Source organism: Lactuca virosa, chromosome 1 (assembly GCF_052849685.1).
Source record: "Lactuca virosa cultivar CGN04683 chromosome 1, Lactuca_virosa_CGN04683_v6, whole genome shotgun sequence".
Lineage (NCBI taxonomy): Eukaryota > Viridiplantae > Streptophyta > Magnoliopsida > Asterales > Asteraceae > Lactuca > Lactuca virosa.
Window position 1 is genome coordinate 68,826,877 of NC_136426.1, and position 12,916 is coordinate 68,839,792.

Consider the following 12,916-nt stretch of genomic DNA (forward strand, 5'->3'; position numbering starts at 1 on the left):
CAATAAATTTCAACAAAACAAAAGCCCAAACCATAAAATCTAGGTGGCCCAACATGGCCCAAAGACAATCCGAGCCCAAAACCGAACCCTAAAACTGTCGCGTACACGGGGCGTACTTCGGAGGTATGGTCAACGTACACGGGGCTGAGCAAAATCTATCATCGGGGTAGTAGATTGGTACGCGGGTCGTACACCTCCCTACGCGGGGCGTACCGTCGCAAGACTCAATTTCTTCGTAAGTGCTTAATGGCTTCAACACTTGAGCTCATACTTCAGATCCAAGGTCCAGAGGCATACTAGGGTCGTAAAGTTCCCAACTTTATGACTTTGCACGTCCAAAAAGTCCTTAATGCAAGGTCTTAATCCATTAATACCTTCTACAAGAAGTATGGACCTAAACTAGCTAAAGGGATCTCATTTTTATGGCTTAGAACCCCTTTTAGGGTCTGAAAGGACAACCCAAAATGACCAAAACCAAACATGCATAACAATGGGACTTTTGGGACAAAAAGAACATCATAAAGCTACCAAAATGAGATCCAAGCAAACAAGGCATAAAGGTAGCAACTTTTTACCTTCTGGAGCTTCCCAAGTAGGTGATGATCCAAGATCCACAGGCTTGCTTCAACTACTAATCTCCTTGATGAAACTCCTTCTTCATTAAGCACACAAAGAACACACTTTTAGCTCAAGACACTCTGTTATGGGGTTAGGGTTTGCCAAAAATGACTCAAGGGCTTGGAGGCTGAAAAGATAAGGCTAAATGATCCATAAAGGTTCTTAAATACCCCACAAACCCTAAAACTTAGGGTTTCCGTCGGACAAGAGTACGCCCAACGTATATATGTGTACGCCCAGCGTACTAGGGCTTCTTGCCTCCACTTCCTTCCAAAACGAGGACCAAAATGACATACTTTAAAACCAAGAGATGAGTTTGAAAATGCCTGAAAATCGGGGCGTTACAACTCTCCCTCACTTAAATTCGAATTTTGTCCTCGAAATCATTCCTTATCATCCCCGACATGCCCGACAACTTGAGGGGCACAACCACAACCTTGATCATACAATTACATTCCCAAGGCAACTGAACCCAACATAATTTTCCTCTCAAAGAAGGCAATTCCACAATCCTTTGAAGAAACCCAATCTATTTATCTAAAGCCTGAAGTCTCGAATTGATTTGACTCTGTGAAAAACCGCCCATATTGAACCAATGCTAAAACCATAACACTTATCCATAGAACTATCTACTTGAATCCTGCTCACCTGCGATTCCTACTAGAAAACAGGAATCACAAACCAACTGTTGCTACCGACAACCCTCCGCTTGACCAAAAGGTATTGGATATTCCTTCGAGAGAAGTCTCATCCTGAAGACAACAATTTCCATGAACACAATAGGCTACGAAATATTGATTTCCTTAACTGACGAACCGACAGGCTGCTGCTAAAATACTAAAACCTCATCACTTTCCCGACCTTTACACAAGTAGAACCATCCCTGAGCACAGGCACATAAACTGAATCCTGAACCCTCCAGCTGAGGTCTTTGACATCCAAATTTCTTGATCCATAACTATCTGGGCACCGAACTTGCACGGATACACTCGCGATTCCCAACGCGAGTTTTCACCAAAAACCCACTCGAATATGGCCACTCATATTATTCTCAAAGACCCTTCCCTACAACTGATGAGCATCTAATTATGAATCTGCCCCCAGTCCCTGGCTGGAGACACTAATAGAAACATGCATAACTGATCCTTTAAACATACCGATTGCGATCTTCACCCAAAACCAAACCATATGATGTACCAAAACCTTAATAACCCTTGACTCTATGTTATGTCATCACCAACCACTGCTTCGCAGAGCAAAAAAGATCAATCCAAGAATTTCCACGTTACATCCAGCCCCTTTATAGACTCATGTGTACCCCCATTTGGAGAATCACTTGAGACGATCATAAAGAACTTTATGACTTGCGACTTCCCAACCAATCCCAACTTGAAAACCAACACCCTAGCAACAGCTTGCGAACAACCGGAAATATAATGCATACATTCCACAGAGACTTTATGATTCCTGACTGATACTCCCCACAACCCTTACTACTTCTTTTATCCAACCAACATATTTGAGACTTGCTCGACTCCCATCAGTGCGTCGACGCCGAAAGCACCACAAGCAGAAGAAATGAACAACCATGTTCACTAGGCCTTCAACCTATGACTGGAATACCCCTACAAGGTCCTCAGCATAGGTATGGATTGCCTCCGAGCCCACAGCGTAAGTCTGGAATGCCCTCCCTGGCCCTCAGCCCATGTGTGTAATGCTCCCGATATCACACCGACCTTGACGCCATCGCATCGCTCGCCTAGCACTCCGGTCCTAAAGATACGCACCTCATTTCATTTCTTTGAAGGGACCTAATCAATTTCCTCCCAATGCCAACTGAGCACCACAAAGATGCTACTAAAGCAAACCTTACAAAACATGGTCGCACGCGACCCGCGAATAGGAAGAGGACTGCACTCTTGGTCCGATTCGAATGCTATAACCCAAAAGAACCATGCACATAACTCAAAACAAGCACTCCAATGCTATCTTGCCCAACTCACATGAAATACCACCACACCCATAATCTCGTCCAAAGAGAGAAGAAACACCAGTGATAATCAAAATAACCCCTCAATCAATAACAAAAAAAACATCCTCACTAGCTCGAACCTCGGAGTGAGCGGTGTCTTTTCATCGGCTACCCGCAAAAGTCCTTCAGTTATCTCTTCTACATACCGAGTGACAATGTTGTCTTCGTTTGCGAGGAGAGGGGTTTTCCGAGAGAGGGAACTTATATTTCAAGGGGACAGTGGGAGGCAAATTGAACTTAAAGAACTTCAAAAGTTAACCGATGAAGGAACCTCAAACACTAGCGGTCAACCTGAGGAGGAAACTCCTGTTGATCCGGTTGACGAGTCTGTACCTCTGAGGCATTCCGATAGAGTTAGAGTTCCACCTGAGTTTTATGGTTTCCATATTACTGCAGAAGGTGATACATTTATCAGTGATAGCACACTGGTAAATCTGGATGAACCTAACAACTACAAGGAAGCCATGGCAGCACCCGAGTCTGCTAAATGGAAAGAGGCTATGGACAACGAGATTCAGCCCATGTATTACAATCAAGTTTGGAACTTGGTTGACAATGTACCGGGTCGTAAGACAGTCGGGTGCAAATGGATCTTTAAGAAGAAGACCGACATGGATGGGAAAATACACACATACAAGGTGCGACTGGTTGCGAAGGGCTTTACTCAAACTCCGAGAGTTGACTATGATGAGACCTTCTCACCAGTAGCAAAGATTAAGTCTATTAGGGTTATGCTATCCATTGCTGCATTTCATGACTATGAAATATGGCAAGTGGATGTCAAAACCACTTTCCTTAATGGGAAGTTGGCTGAGGATGTTTACATGAGTCAGCCAGAGGGTTTCGTCGATGCTAAGTACCCTAATAGAGTGTGTAAGCTTGATAAATCCATTTATGGATTGAAACAAGCATCTCGCAGATGGAATCTTTGTTTCGATGAGAAAGTCAATGAGTTTGGCTTTTCGAGAAGTGAGAATGAGTCTTGTGTATATGTCAGAGCTAGTGGGAGTATAGTTAGTTTTTTGGTGTTTTATATGGATGACATACTACTCATAGGAAATGACATCCCAACCTTGCAGGAGGTTGAGTCCTATATTGGGAAGTGTTTCGCTATGAAGGACCTTGGGCAAGCTGCCAATATTTTTGGGATAAGGATATTGAGAGACATAAGTAAGAGACTAATTGGACTTAGTCAAAGTACCTACTTGGACAAAGTGTTGAAGAGGTTCAACATGCATAAATCCAAGAAAGGTGACTTACCGATCCATAGCAATGCCAAACTGAGTAAAACTCAGAGTCCGAGTACAAAGGCTAAGAAAGCTGAGATGAGTCGATTACCATATGCTTCCGTTGTTGGCTCGATCATGTATGCTATGAATTGTACTTGCCCTGATGTGACATTTGGTTTGAGCATGGTCAGCAGATATCAAGGGAATCCTGGCAAGGCTCACTGGACTGATGTGACTATTGTTTCATTTTTCATGTTTTGACTTCCAGAATAATTGGATTATTCAAACCATCCACAGTCGATCATAGTTTGGAAGTAGGTATTGAAGCAAGACTGTCATGAATTTGGCATGTAGATTGTTAGAAATGGTTAGACATTGCTATGACATTCATGAGTGCTCATAAGGTCTGAGTATTGGATTTAACCCACGCTCACCTGTATCGCTTCATGGAATTTATCTCGAGTGATCGTGAGACGATAATATCATATAATCTTCAAACCTATATATATGAGTTGTTGACTATGAGTCGGTCGTACATTGATAGTATGAAAACGCATCGGTAACTCGATGTTATAAAACGTGTTGTTGTGTATGGTTCAGTGAATAGTTAGTACAAGCATATATTGTAAAAGTTTATCTGTTCCTTTTAGTCATTGGAGGATTAAAAGCGATATCTTGGGCCCCTCGATGATTTTGTGTTGACTTATGTGTCGGGCTCGGTTAGAACTAAATTGATGTGTTCGATTAAGTTCTATATCAAACGAATCAGAAATCAGGAAACAAACTGCTAGACAATAAGATTGACTGTGTTCCATGTGTTTGTCCGGCTGATATCTTGAGAACAGAGGATTCTATGATCACTTATCTAAAATGGTACGTCTAAGTTCAACAAAGGCATTTAAGAGCCACGATTGCTAGTCGGATCCTGAAGTTATACTTACAACTATAGTTATTAGACTTATCCAAATGGGAGACTGTTGGATAAGGTGTCTAAGTCCATAACTATATTTGGTATGTACTTGACCCGAGAGTAGCATGGTCCATTTGGGTTGCACTTCACCGGAACAATCTGTAAGGATGGACTTTTGAGAAGAGGTTATTTATGATTTATTAATATATTATAAGTTCTAATATATTAATATGAAATCATATTATTTAATTAGTATTGGTTAAGAATTAATTTGGAATTAATTTTGTGATCAAAAGAGACTAATTAAATATATGGGGATTGATTGTGTAAATCAATCATTCTTATAAAGTGGGCTAGTCATCCATGATTCCTTATGTTGGGCTAAACTCATGTGGTGACCCATGGCCATGGATACTCCATGGAGGTTAAAACCCATGGAGCATGAGGAATGTGGAAAGTCATGCACATTAGGGTTTGCATGGTGTAACCCTAATGTAGCCACACTATATAAGAAGCCCTCTATTTCATGAAATCGACTACTAGAGCATATTCAAGAGTGCTAGCCGAAATTATTGTGTGCAAATAACCCCTCTCTAGTTCTTCCATTTGTTGGTGGTGATTTGTGGTTCCATTTGAGGCATTCACATTATTGATGCTAGGCTCTTAAAGCTTCAAGGTTTTCAACTACACTAAAAGGTATGTCATCTAACTAGACTTTTGTAGTATAGATACTCCATTGTATGCTAGTTAGGATGATGCTTTGGAATTTTGAAAGTTTGCAAGTATATTAGAGAAAACATAGATCCAAAGCATATAAGGTTGCATGTGCACCATAGGAGTGTTAGAATGCTCAAAACCCATCAGTGGTATTAGAGACTAGGATTGTTTTCCAATATACTTGATGCTCCTTGCTTTCAAATGCTTAAAAAATCGATTTTCTGCTTCATGGGCAGTGGACTCGCCGAGTCCCCTCACAAATCTGACCAACTCGCTGAGTTAGTTCATGCACTCGACGAGTTGGTGCTCCAGAGTACAAATTTTCTAGTTTTAAGGTTGGAATTGGACTAGGATAATTACCCTAAACTGTTTTTGAACTTATAAACCTGTTTTTGATGTGGTAATGATCATGCTAATCCAATTTAAAAGATAATTGTCAAAGTTTCATGTCTTGTATTGGTTTATATGGTTAGGCTAATTACATGAAATTTGTTTGATTTGAATTATCTTGTTCATATGAGTTTAATCGTATCTTCTATGAATTATTTGATTATTGTATTAGTTAAATAATGTTTTAAATGTTTTTAATGGACTCCATAACTTGTCCTCAAGTTATGGATGTTATGGAACATGAAAGGTTTTTTTATTAAATATGTCATTAAACTCATATGTTATGGACTTGAAGAGTTTTTACAAGTTTCAAACTTGCCCTTAAGTTTTGGAATTTGTGAAGTCTCACTAAATGAAACTTTAATTCCAAACCTTAGAATTTTAAAAGTTAAAATTCAACCCTTATACTATTATAATATTATAGGTTTAATATATATATATATATATATATATATATATATATATATATAAGACAAGTCGGTTTTACCGTTAGTAGGCCTCATTCACGAAACCGGCCTATAAGGGGGTATAAGGTTACTGCCTATAAAATGGTGGTTTAATGGGTGTCCACTCTTACCCACCGATTCCTTGACTGGTGGAGGGTCGTTAGCCGAATGGGTAGGACAAAGACTATAATTCTCATTAAAAGTATCATGATAATTATAAAGTAACTGAAGTTTTTATAAATTCCTAATCTTAGTTACTTTAGGAAAATGTGAAATTGATGCTAATCCATGAAATTACACTTTGCACCTTACCAAGTCGTTGATGGAGCGTGTGTGGTTAACCGACACATTAACTTGGACTAGTAAGGGTGACAAAGGGTAGCTTAATGTTTATCATAAGGTCAATGGAGCGTGTGTGGTTAACCGACACATTGATTAAGGTGATAATTGACATTGAGAGTACCAAGTACATTTGCATGGTTATTCACACCTTGTTTGTGATCCTCGGTATCCCAGTCACAAACCTGAAGGGCATAATCGAGATTTAAACATGTCATTGAAAAGTTCAATGAATCTCAAAGGATCTAGGAGTTTCAAATCCAATTAAAACTTAATTAACAAATTTCATTTTCATGGTGGAAATTGGTAAATCGTCATTTACCTACCTTCAAATATTTTGCAAGTTGGATTACGGAATCCCTCTTCCAAATTGTAAAATATTGTGTTGGGTCCTAGCCTTAATATTTCGTTTTGGGTGTTATATTAAGGACTCTTTATCTAATATAAACTTTGTCTTTTTTTCTTTTCAGATGTCTTCCAACACTGCTTCTGGCTCAAACCCTACCGGCTCCTTCTCTCTCATGAACCTTTGTGAGAGAGTCATCTTTGATGGGACTAATTTCAATGATTGGATTAGGAACATCATGATGGTCACTCGCTACGAGGACAAGGAATATGTCCTCGAAAAGGAGCTTAAGGAAATCGATGAGTCTGCTGCTACTCCTCAGGAGATTGCTGATTTCAGGGCACATGAGAAATATGCCACCAAGGTAGCTTGTATCATGCTTGCCACCATGTCTCCCGAACTCCAAAAGTCCTATGAGGACTTCTACCCTTTTGAGATGCACCAGGACCTGATGGAGAGATACCATCGGAGTGCTCGTCAATAGCGGAATGAAATCATTTACTCCATGATTACAACAAAGATGAAGGATGGTGAACCCATCACGGGCCACTTGCAGAAAATGCAAAGGTTTGTGGACCGTCTGCTCAAATTGAATGTGAACTTTGATGAGGAGCCGACTATAGATATTATTATGCACTCCTTACCTCCATTTTATGATCAGTTCCACATTACTTATCATATGAACAAGGAGGAAGTCACTCTGAGCAAGCTTCAGGGCCTTTTGAGGACTACCGAAAGTGGTCTCAAAGGTAAATTTGTTGTAACCACTCCTACTGCTAATGCCCCTGTTCTGGCAATTGGGCAAGGTAAGGGGAAGAAGAGGAAGGCTCCTTCCAAGAGCCGCAAGGGAAAGTCTCTTGATGGATCCTCTTCAAGTGGAACCAAAGGAGGTTCTGCTACTCCCTCGACCATCCCAAAAGAAGCAGAGTGTTTCTATTGCCATGAAAAAGGGCATTGGAAGCGAAGCTGCCCCAAGTGTGCAGGATGTTAAGGATGGGAAGGTCAAACCCACCCATGCAGGTATTTACACTATTCTATCTAAAAACTCATCACATACTAACTCTTGGGTGCTTGACACAGGTTGTGGATTTCACATTTGTTCTGACGTGCAGGGCCTAAAAAGAAGTAAGGATGTGGAGCACGGGAAGATAAACCTGATCATGGGGAATAGGAAGGTTTCACCTGTCACCAAGACTGGAGTTTACTCTTTATTTCTTAGTAGTGGGTTAGAAATAGATTTGAATAATTATTGCTACTCGTCTGATATGGCGAGAAATATTATTTCCTTTCATGGTTTGTACAAAATGCTTATTATAATGGTGTTTTTTATTTTAGAGCATTACCTTGTAATGGTGTATATGAAACTATGATGGTTGTAGACAACTTAAGAAATAATGTGTTGCATATTGATTCTTCTAATGATTTGGATAAGGCATCCTTGTGGCATTGTCGTCTTGGATATGTCAACTAGAAGCGCATAGGCCAACTCCAGAAGGCTGGAGTTTTGGAGTCATTCGACTTAAGGTCGGATGACACTTGCGAGTCTTGTTTGTTTGGAAAAATGACTAAGTCACCCTTCACTGGTTCTTGTGAAAGGGGTGAGGGTTTGTTGGATCTCATACACACCGATGTGTGTGGGCCCTTTAGAACCGCCACAAGGGATGCTAACCGCTTCTATGTGACTTTTACTGATGATTACAACAGATATGGGTATATCTACTTAATCAAGCATAAGTAAGAAACCTTTGATAAATTCAAAGAGTTTAAGCAAGAAGTGGAGAATCGTCTGGGCAGGAAGATAAAGATGCTCCGATCCGATCGGGGTGGTGAGTATCTTAGTATCGAATTCCTGGACTATCTTAAGGAGTGTGAAATTGTTTCACAGTTGACGCCACCTAGGACACCACATCTTAATGGTGTGGCTGAGAGGCGCAACCGAACCTTGTTAGACATGGTTCGTTACATGATGAGTCGAGCTTTGTTACCAATCTCATTCTGGGGGTATGTCTTGGAGACTGCCACCCATATCCTTAATCGAGTCCCAACTAAAAAGGTTGCCAAAACACCTCACGAGATGTGGACAGGGAAGGCTCCCTCGTTAGCACACATCAAAGTTTGGGGTTGCGAGGCTTTCGTGAGGCGCGTGACTCACGAAAAGCTCGAACCTCAGAGTGAGTGGTGTATTTTCATCGGCTACCCGCAAAAGTCCTTTGGTTATCTCTTCTACAGACCGAGTGATAATGTTGTCTTCATTGCGAGGAGATGGGTTTTCCGAGAGAGGAAACTTATATTTTAAGGGGACAGTGGGAGGCAAATTGACCTTGAAGAACTTCAAGAGTTAACCGATGAAGGAACCTCAAACACTAGCGGTCAAACTGAGCAAAGATTAAGTCTATTAAGGCTATGCTAGCCATTGTTGCATTTCATGACCATGAAATATGGAAAATGGATGTCAAAACCGCTTTCCTTAATGGGAAGTTGGCTGAGGATGTTTACATGAGTCAGCCAGAGGGTTTTGTCGATGCTAAGTACCCTAATAGAGTGTGTAAGCTTGAGAAATCCATTTATGGATTCAAACAAGCATCTCGCAGATGGAATCTTTGTTTCGATGAGAAAGTCAAAGAGTTTGGCTTTTCGAGAAGTGAGGATGAGTCCTGTGTATATGTCAGAGCTAGTGGGAGTATAGTTAGTTTTTTGGTGTTGTATGTGGATGGCATACTACTCATAGGAAATGGCATCCCAACCTTGTAGGAGGTTAAGTCCTGGCTTGGGAAGTGTTTCGCTATGAAGGACCTTGGGGAAGCTGCATATATTCTTGGGATAAGGATATTGAGAGACAGGAGTAAGAGACTAATTGGACTTAGTCAAAGTACCTACTTGGACAAAGTGTTGAAGAGGTTCAACATGCATAATTCCAAGAAAGGTGACTTACCGACCCAAAGCAATGCCAAACTGAGTAAAACTCAGAGTCCGAGTACAGATGCTAAGATAGTTGAGATGAGTCGATTACTATATGCTTCCGCTGTTGGCTTGATCATGTATGCTATGAGTTATACTCGCCCTGATGTGGCCTTTGCTTTGAGCATGGTCAGCAGATATCAAGGGAATCCTGGCAAGGCTCACTGGACTGCGGTGAAAAACATTCTCAAGTACCTACAGAGGACTAAGAACTGGGTCCTTACACTTAGTGGGGGTGGTGACTTGAGAGTGGTAGGGTATAGTAACGCCATCTTTCAAACCAACCGAGATAATTTCCGCTCTCAGTCGGGCTGGGTGTTTACCTTGAATAGAGGAGCAATTACTTGGAAAAGTTCCAAGCAGGAGACTGTAGCTGATTCAACGTGCGAATCAGAGTACATAGCAGCAAGCGAAGCGACGAAGGAGGCGATATGGCTGAAGAACTTCATCCGAGACCTTGGAGTTCTACCAGCTATAAAGGAGCTTGTGGAGATTTTCTGTGACAACGATAGTGCAGTTGCCTTAGCCAAGGAACCAAGGGATCATGGCAGGTCCAGACACATCGACAGGAAATATCACTTCTTAAGACACAAGATAGAAAAAGGACTCCTCGTGCAAAAGATGGTATCATCAGATGAGAACCCGACAGATCCCCTCACGAAGGGACTGGGTAAGGTTAAGCATTTACAGCATGCGAGGCGCATTGGGCTGAGGGATGATATTAGTTTTAATGATTAGATAGCAGGTTCGAAACTTGTAATAGATAAACTGTAATTGACATTTTATGCTTAAATAAAATGTGTTTTTTATTTACTAGTATGGTATTGTCTCATGTCAATTGTTTACTATTGTTTCATTTTGCATGTTTTGACTTCCAGAATAATTGGATTATTCAAACCATCCACAGTCAATCATACTTTGGAAGTAGGTATTGAAGCAAGACTGTCATGAATTTGGCTTGTAGATTGTAAGAAATGGTTAGACATTGCTATGACATTCATGAGTGCTCATAAGGTCTGAGTATTGGATTTAACCCACGCTCACTTGTATCGCTTCATGGAATTTATCACTGTTTATCTCGAGTGATCGTGAGACGATAATATCATATAATCTTCAAACCTAGATATATGAGTTGTTGACTATGATTCGGTCATACATTGATAGTACGAAAACGCATCGGTAACTCGATGTTATAAAACATGCTGTTGTGTATGGTTCAGTGAATAGTTAGTACAAGCATATATTGTCAAAGTTTATATGTTCCTTTTAGTCCTTGGAGGATTAAAAGCGATATCTTGGGCCCCTCGATGATTTTGTTTTGACTTATGTGTCGGGCCCGGTCAGAACTAAATTGATGTGTTCGATTATGTTCTATGTCAAACGAATCAGAAATCAGGAAAAAATTGCTGGACAATAAGATTGACTGTGTTCCATGTGTTTGCCCGGCTGATATCTTGAGAACAGAGGATTCTATGATCACTTATCTAAAATGGTACGTCTAAGTTCGACAAAGGCATTTAAGAGCCACGATAGCTAGTCGGATCCTGAAGTTATACTTACAACTATAGTTATTAGACTTATCCAATTGGGAGACTGTTGGATAAGGTGTCTAAGTCCATAACTATATTTGGTATGTACTTTACCCGAGAGTAGCATGGTCCATTTGGGTTGCACTTCACTGGGACAATCTGTAAGGATGGACTTTTGAGAAGAGGTTATTTATGATTTATTAATATATTATAAGTTCTAATATATTAATGTGAAATCATATTATTTAATTCGTATTGGTCAACAATTAATTTGGAATTAAATTTGTGATCAAAAGAGACTAATTAAATATATGGGGATTGATTGTGTAAATCAATCATTCTTATAAAGTGGGCTAATGATCCATGATTCCTTATGTTGGGCTAAACCCATGTGGTGACCCATGGATACTCCACGTAGGTTAAAACCCATGGAGCATGAGGAATGTGGATACTCATGCACATTAGGGTTTGCATGGTGTAACCCTAATGTAGCCACACTCTATAAGAAGCCCTCTATTGCATGAAATTGACTACTAGAGCATATTCAAGACTACTAGCCGAAATTAGTGTGTGCAAATAACCCCTTTATAGTTCTTCCATTTATTGGTGGTGTGTTGAGTATTTGAGATATTGAAATTGATTTGGCATATTTGGTTTTTTAGGGAAGCCTTTTTAGGGTTAATCATTTTATGATTCCCTACGGTGCCTTTACAGTAGAAGTTCTTAATCGAGCTCTTCTAAGGCATTGGTTTTATATTAAGGCATAGATTTTATATTTATGGTATATATTTATTGTTCCCTATAAATAATCATTAGGTTAGCTTTTGAGATAAGATTTTTACCAGATTAGGGTTTTTCTCTGTACGTTCATGTGATAATCAATATACACAAAAACCTTTATTAGATTACTTGCATATGATGGTGATTGATTCTTGATTGTTCTTGAAATTCCGCATTCGTCATCTCAGATTTATTCCCAACAAGTGGTATTAGAGCGGGTTCTTGTAGATCACAACGATTTTTGCAATAATCGATCTTGTTTATGGCGATATTTTATCATGAATCTCACCTTGTTCTTCAAGTTTTGTAAGATATCTGAAAAGAAAAGGCTACTACTTTGTTTTATTGCAAAATCTTGTTCAGGTCTGTTATCTTTTACTCTTTATTTTATTTGATTCGTTCTTGAATCGTGTTCTGGAAGAGTGTTAGAAGAAAATTTTCGTGTTTATTTGAATTTTTTCGTGTTCAGATCCACTTTTTCTCTCTAAAATCCATCTCATATTTGTTTTCTCTCTCTAGAAACCATCTCAGATCCGTTTTCTCTCTCTAGAATCCTTATCAGATCTACTTTCTCTCTCTTCAAGTTCTATCATTTGTTGAAGATCTAATGGATATTTTATTC